We start from the raw sequence: 7,450 nt of genomic DNA, 5'->3' as shown, positions 1-7,450 counted from the left end.
ACCTAAGCATAATTAGGTTATATTACGTAAAGTATGCGTGAAAAGTTCCGCTAGATTAGTATGTCGTGTCTTAATTCTCTTTAATGCATTGTTCCGATTACCTAAGCATGGTTAGGTTATATTATGCAAAGTGTGTGTGAAAAGTTACACTAGATCAGTATGTCGTGTTTCAAGTCTCTTTAACGCATCGTTCTGATTACCTAAGCATAGTTAGATTATATTATGCAAAGTGTGTGTGAAAAGAGACGATAGATTAGTATGTCGCATCTCAAGTCTCTTTTACGCGTTGCTCTGATTACCTAAGCATGATTACGTTATTTTACACAAAGTGTGCGTGAAAAGTGACGCTAGATTAGTATGTTGTGTCCCAATTCTCTTTAACGTGTGGTTCCGATTACCTAAGCAAGGTTAGGTTATTTTACGCAAAGTGTGCCTGAAAAGTGACGCTAGATTAGTATGTCGCGTCTCAAGTCACTTTAACTCGTCATTCCGATTACCATGCTTATGACGCGTCACAAGTCTCGCTAACGCGTCGTTTTGATTACCTATGCATGGTTAGGTCATATTACGCAAAGTGTGCGTGAAAAATGACTATGGATTAGAATGTCTCGTCTCATGTCTTTTTAACGCGTCGTTCCGATTACCTAAGCATGGTTAGGTTTTATTACACGAAGTTTGCGTGAAAAGTGACGCTAGATTAGTATGTCGCGTCTCAATTCTCTTTAACGCGTCGTTTCGATTACCATGTTTATGTCAGGTCAAAGTCTCTCTAACGCGTCGTTCCGATTACCTAAGCATGGTTAGGTTATATTACGCAAAGTGTGTGTGAAAGTGACGCTAGATTAGTATGTCGTGACTCAAGTCTATTTAACGCGTCGTTCCGATTACCTAAGCATAATTAGGTTATATTATGCAAAGTGTGCGTGAAAAGTGACACTAGATTAGTATGTTGCGTCTCAAGTCTCTTTTACGCGTCGTTCCGATTACCTAAGCATGGTTAGGTTATATTACGCAAAGTGTTCTCGAAAAGTCGTTAGATTAGTATGGCGCGTCCTAAGTCTATTTAATGCGTTGCTCCGATTGCCTATGCATGATTAGGTTATATTACGCAAAGTGTGCATGAAAAGTGACGCTAGATTAGTATGTCACGTCTGAAGTCTCTTTAACGCGTCGTTCCGATTACCTAAGTATGGTTAGATTATTTTATGCAAAGTGTGCGTGAAAAGTTATGCTAGATTAGTATGTCACGTCTCAAGTCTCTTTAACGCGTCGTTCCGATTACATAAGAATGGTTATGTTATGTTACGCAAAGTGCGCGTTAAAAGTGTCGCTAGATTAGTATGTCGCGTCAAAAGTCTCTCTAACGCGTTGTTTCGATTACCATGCTTATGTCACGTTACAAGTTTCTCTAAGACGTCGTTCTGATTACCAAAGAATGGTTAGGTTATAATACGCAAAGTGTGCGTGAAAATTGACAATTAATTAGTATGTTTTGTCTGAAGTCTCTTAATCTCGTCGTTCCAATTACTTAAGCATGGTTAGATTATTTTACGCAAAGTGTGAGTGAAAAGTGACACTAGATTAGTATGTCGCGTCTCAAGTCTCTTTAATGCGGCGTACCGATTACCTAAGCATGGTTAGGTTATATTGAGCATTGTGTGCGTGAAAACTGTTGCTAGGTTAGAATGTCGCGTCTCAAGTCTCTTTAACGCGTCGTTCCAATTACCTAAGCATGGTTAGGTTATATTACGCAAAATGTGCGTGAAAAATGACGCTAGATAAGTATGTCGCCTCTCAAGTATCTTTAACACGTCGTTCTGATTACCTAAGCATGGTTAGGTTATATAAAGCAAAGCGTGCGTTTCAAGTCTCTTTAATGCATCGTTTCAATTACCATGCTTATGTCGCGTCACAATTGTCTCTAATGCGTCGTTCTGATTACCTAAGCATGGTTATGTTATATTACGTAAAGTGTGTTTAAAAAAATTGAAAATAGATTAGTATGTCGCATCTCAAGTCTATTTAACGCGTCATTCCGATTACGTAAGCATGGTTAGGTTATTTTATGCAAAGTGTGCGTGAAAAGTGACGCTAGTTTAGTATGTCGCGTCTCAAGTCCCTTTAATGTGTGTTCTGATTACCTAAGCATGGTTAGGTTATACTACACAAAGTGTGCGTGAAAAGTAACACTAGATTAGCATGTCACGTCTGGAGTCTCTTTAACGCGTCGTACCGATTACCAAAGCATGGTTATGTTATATTATGCCAAGTGCGCATAAAAGGGTCGCTAGATTAGCATGTTGCGTCACTAGTCTCCTTAACGCGTTGTTACTATTACCTATGCATGGTTAAGTTATATTACGCAAAGTGTGCGTAAGAAGTGTCGTTTGATAAGTATGGCGCGTCTTAAGTCTCTTTAACATATCGTTTCGATTACCATGCTTTTGTCACGTTACAAGTCTCTCTCTAACACGTCGTTCCAATTACCAAAGCATGGTTAGGTTATATTACGCAAAGTGTGCGTGAAAAGTGACAATAAACTAGTATGTCGCATTGCAAGTGTCTTTAACAAGCCGTTCCGATTACCTAAGCATGGTTAGGTTATTTATGCAAAGTGTGCGTGAAAAGTAACGCTAGATTAGTATGTCGCGTCTCAAGTCTCTTTAACGCGTCGTTCCAATTACCAAAACATGGTTAGATTATATTACTCTATGTGTGCATGAAAACATTTGCTAGATTAGTATGTCACGTCTAAAGTCTCTTTAAAGCGTCGTTCCGATTAGCTAATCATGATAGGTTGTATTACACAAAGTGTGCGTGAAAAATGACGCTAGATTAGTATGTCGCTTCTCAAGTCTCTTTAATGCGTCGTTCCGATTACCTAAGCACGGTTAGGTTATAATACACAAAGCGTACGTAAAAAGTGACGCTAGATTAATATGGCGCGTGTCAAGTCTCTTTAAAGCGTCGTTTCGATTATTGTGCTTATGTCGTGTCACAAGTGTGTCTAACGCGTCGTTTTGATTACCTAAGCATGGTTAGGTTATATTACGCAAAGTGTGCGTAAAAAGCGATAATAGATTAGTATGTCGCGTCTAAAGTGTCATTAACGCGCCGTTCCGATTACCTAGGCATGGTTAGGTTATTTTACGCAAAGTGTGAGTGAAAAGTTACGCTAGATTAGCATGTCGCGTCTCGAGTCTTTTTAATACGTATTCCGATAACCTAAGCATGAATAGGTTATATTACGCAAACTGTGCGTGAAAAGTGACGCTAGATTAGTATGTCGCGTCTCAAGTCTCTTTAACGCGTCGTTTCGATTCCCTAAGCATAGTCAGGTTATATTACGCAAAGCGTGCGTAAAAAGTGACGCTAGATTAGTATGGCGCGTTTAAAGTTTCTTTTACGTGTCGCTTCGATTACCATTCTTATGTCGCGTCACAAGTGTCTCTAAAGCGTCGTTCTGATTCCCTAAGCATGGTTAGGTTATATTACGCAAAGTGTGCGTGAAAAGTGACAATGGATTAGTATGTCGTGTCTGAAGTCTCTATAATTCGTCGTTTCGATTACCTTAGCATGGTTAGGTTATTTTACGCAAAGTGTGCGTGAAAAGTGACGCTAGATTAGTATGTCGCGTCTCAAGTCCCTTTAACGCGTCGTTAGGATTACCAAAGAATGGTTATGTTTTATTACGCCAAGTGCACGTTAAAAGTGTCGCTAGATTAATATGGCGCGTCTCAAGTCTCTTCAGTGCTTCGTTTCGATTACCGTACTTATGTCACGTTACAAGTCTCAAGTCTCTTTAACGCCTGTTCCGATTACCAAAGCATGGTCATGCTATACTACGCAAAATGTGCCAGAAAAGTGACGCTGGAAAAGTTTGTCGCGTCTCAAGTCTCTTTAACGCGTTGTTCCAATTACCTAAGCATAGTTAGGTTATAATACGCAAAGCGTGGGTAAATCGTGACGGTAGATTAGCATGGCACGTTTCAAGTCTCTTATACGCGTCGTTTCGACTTCCATTTTCGCGTCACAAGTTTCTCTAACGCGTCGTTCTGATTACCTAAGCATAATTAGGTTATAATACGCAAAGCGTGCGTAAAAAGTGACGCTAGATTAGTATGGCACATTTCAAGTCTCCTTAACGCGTTGTTTCGATTACCATTGTCGCGTCACAAGTTTCTCTAACGCGTCGTTTTGATTACATAAGCATGCTAGGTTATTTTACGCATAGTGTGCATGAAAAGTGACGCTAGATTAGTATGTCGCGTCTGAAGTCTCTTTAACGCGTTGTTCGCATTACCTAAGCATGGTTAGGTTATATTATGCAAAGTGTGCGTGAAAACTGGCGCTAGATTAGTATGTCTCTACTCAAGTCTCTTTAGCGCATCGTTCCGATTTTCTAAGCATGGTTAGGTTATATATACGCAAAGTTTGTGTAAAAAGTGATGCTAGATTAGTATGGCGCGTCTCAAGTCTCTTTCACGCGTCGTTGCAATTACCTAAGCATGTTTGATTTATATTACGGAAAGTCTACGTAACAATTGACGCTAGATTAGTATGTCGCATCATAAGTCTATCTAACGCGTCGTTCCAATTACATAAGCATGGTTAGGTTATATTACACAAAGTGTGCGTGAAAAGTAACGCTAGATTAGTATATTGCGTCTCAAGTCTCTTTAATGCTTCGTTCCGATTACCTAAGCATGGTTAGGTTATATTACTGAAATTGTTCATGAAAAGCGAGAATAGATTTGTATGTCGTGTCTCAAGTCTCTTTAACGCGTCGTTTCGATTACCATTCTTATGTCGCATCACAAGTCTCTCTAACGCGTCGTTCCGATTACCTAAGCATGGTTAGTTTATATTACACAATGTCTGCGTGAACACTGTTGCTAGGTTTGTATGTCGCGTTTCAAGTCTCTTTAATGCGTCATTCCGATTACCTAAGCATGGTTAGGTTATATTACGCAAACTGTGCGTGAAAAGTGACACTAGATTAGAATTTCGCGTCTCAAGTCTCTTTAACGCATCTTTCCGATTCCCTAAGCATAGTCGGGTTATATTACGCAAAGCGTGCGTAAAAAGTGACGCTAGATTAGTATGGCGCGAATCAAGTTTCTTTAACGTGTCGCTTCCATTACCATGCTTATTTCGCGTCACAAGTGTCTCTAACGCGTCGTTCTGACTCCCTATGCATGGTTAAGTTATATTACGCAAAGTGTGCGTGATTAGTATATCGTGTCTGAAGTCTCTATAACTCGTCGTTTCGATTACCTAAGCATGGTTAGGTTATTTTACGCAAAGTCTGCGTGAAAAGTGACGCTAGATTAGTATGTCGCATCTCAAGTCCCTTTAACGCGTCGTTTTGCCAAAGCATGGTTATGTTTTATTACGCCAAGTGCGCGATAAAAGTGTCGCTAGATTAGTATTTCGAATCACAATTCTCTTTAACACGTTGTTTTGATTACCTAAGCATGGTTAAGTTATATTATGCAAAGTATGCGTAAAGAGGAACGCTAGATTAGTATGGCGCGTCTCAAGTCTCTTCAATGCATCGTTTCGATTACCATGCTTATGTCATGTTACAAGTCTCAAGTCTCTTTAACGCGTGTTCCGATTACCAAAGCATGGTCATGTTATACTACTCAAAATGTGCCTGAAAAGTCACGCTAGAACAGTAGGTTGCGTCTCAAGTATCTTTAACGCGCTGTTCCGATTACCTAAGCATAGTTAGGTTATAATACGCAAAGTGTGGGTAAGAAGCGACGGTAGATTAGCATGGCACGTTTCAAGTCTCTTTAATGCGTCATTTCGACTACCATTGTCGCGTCACAAGTTTCTCTAATGTGTCGTTCTGATTACCTAAGCATAGTTAGGTTATAATACGCAAAGCGTGCGTAAAAAGTGACTCTAGATTAGTATGACACGTTTCAAGTCTCCTTAACGCATCATTTCGATTACCATTGTCGCGTCACAAGTTTCTCTAACGCGTCGTTCTGATTACATAAGCATGCTAGGTTATTTTACGCAAAGTGTGCGTGAAAAGTGACGCTAGATTAGTATGTCGTGTCTCAAGTCTCTTTAACGCGTCGTTCCCATTACCTATGCATGGTTAGTTTATATTATGCAAAGTGTGCGTGAAAACTGGCGCTAGATTAGTATGTCGCTACTCAAGTCTCTTTAGCGCATCGTTCCGATTCCTAAGCATGGTTAGGTTATATATTACGCAAAGTCTGTGTAGAAAGTGATGCTAGATTAGTATGGCGCGTCTCAAGTCTCTTTAACGCGTCGTTTCGATTACCATGCTTTTGTCGCGTCACAAGTCTCTCTAACGCGTCGTTGCGATTACCTCAGCATGTTTGATTTATATTACACAAATTGTGCATAAAAATTGACGCTAGATTAGTATGTCGCCTCACAAGTCTATCTAACGCGTCGTTCCAATTACATTAGCATGGTTAGGTTATATTACACAAAGTGTGCGTGAAAAGTGACGCTAGATTAGATGTCGCGTCTCAAGTCTCTTTAAAGCTTTGTTCCGATTACCTCAGCATGGTTAGGTTATATTGCATAAATTGTGCATGAAAAGCGACAATAGATTTGTATGTCGTGTCTCAAGTCTCTTTGACGCATCGTTTCGATTACCATTCTTATGTCGCGTCACAAGTCTATCTAACGCGTCGTTCCAATTAAATAAGCATGGTTAGATTATATTACGCATATAATGCGTGAAAAGTGACGCTAGATTAGATGTCGCGTCTCAAGTCTCTTTATTGCTTCGTTCCGATTACCTAAGCATGGTTTGGTTATATTACTTAAATTGTGCATGAAAAGCGACAATAGATTTGTATGTCGTGTCTCAAGTCTCTTAAACGCGTCGTTTCGACTACCATTCTTATGTCGCGTCACAAGTCTCTCTAACGCGTCGTTCCGATTACCTAAGCATGGTTAGGTTATATTACGCAATGTGTGCGTGAACATTGTTGCTAGGTTGTTATGTCGCGTTTCAAGTCTCTTTAATGTGTCGTTCTGATTACCTAAGCATGGTTAGGTTATATTACGCAAACTGTGCGTGAAAAGTGACGCTAGATTAGTATGTCGCGTCTAAAGTCCCTTTAACGCGTCGTTCTGATTCCCTAAGCATAGTCAGGTTATATAAAGCAAAGCGTGCGTAAAAAGTGACGCTAGATTAGTATGGCGCGTTTCAAGTTTCTTTAACGTGTCGCTTCGATTACCATGCTTATGTCGCGTCACAAGTGTCTCTAACACGTCGTTCTGATTTCCTAAGCATGGTTAGGTTATATTACACAAAGTATCCGTGAAAAGTGACAATTGATTAGTATGTCGTGTCTGAAGTCTCTATCACTCATCGTTTTGATTACCTAAGAATGGTTTGGTTATTTTACGCAAGGTGTGCGTGAAAAGTGACGCTAGATTAGTATGTCGC

The sequence above is a fragment of the Mercurialis annua genome, linkage group LG3, assembly GCF_937616625.2.
Source record: "Mercurialis annua linkage group LG3, ddMerAnnu1.2, whole genome shotgun sequence".
Lineage (NCBI taxonomy): Eukaryota > Viridiplantae > Streptophyta > Magnoliopsida > Malpighiales > Euphorbiaceae > Mercurialis > Mercurialis annua.
The sequence above is the reverse complement of the archived record's forward strand: the minus strand, read 5'-3'. Positions refer to the sequence as shown.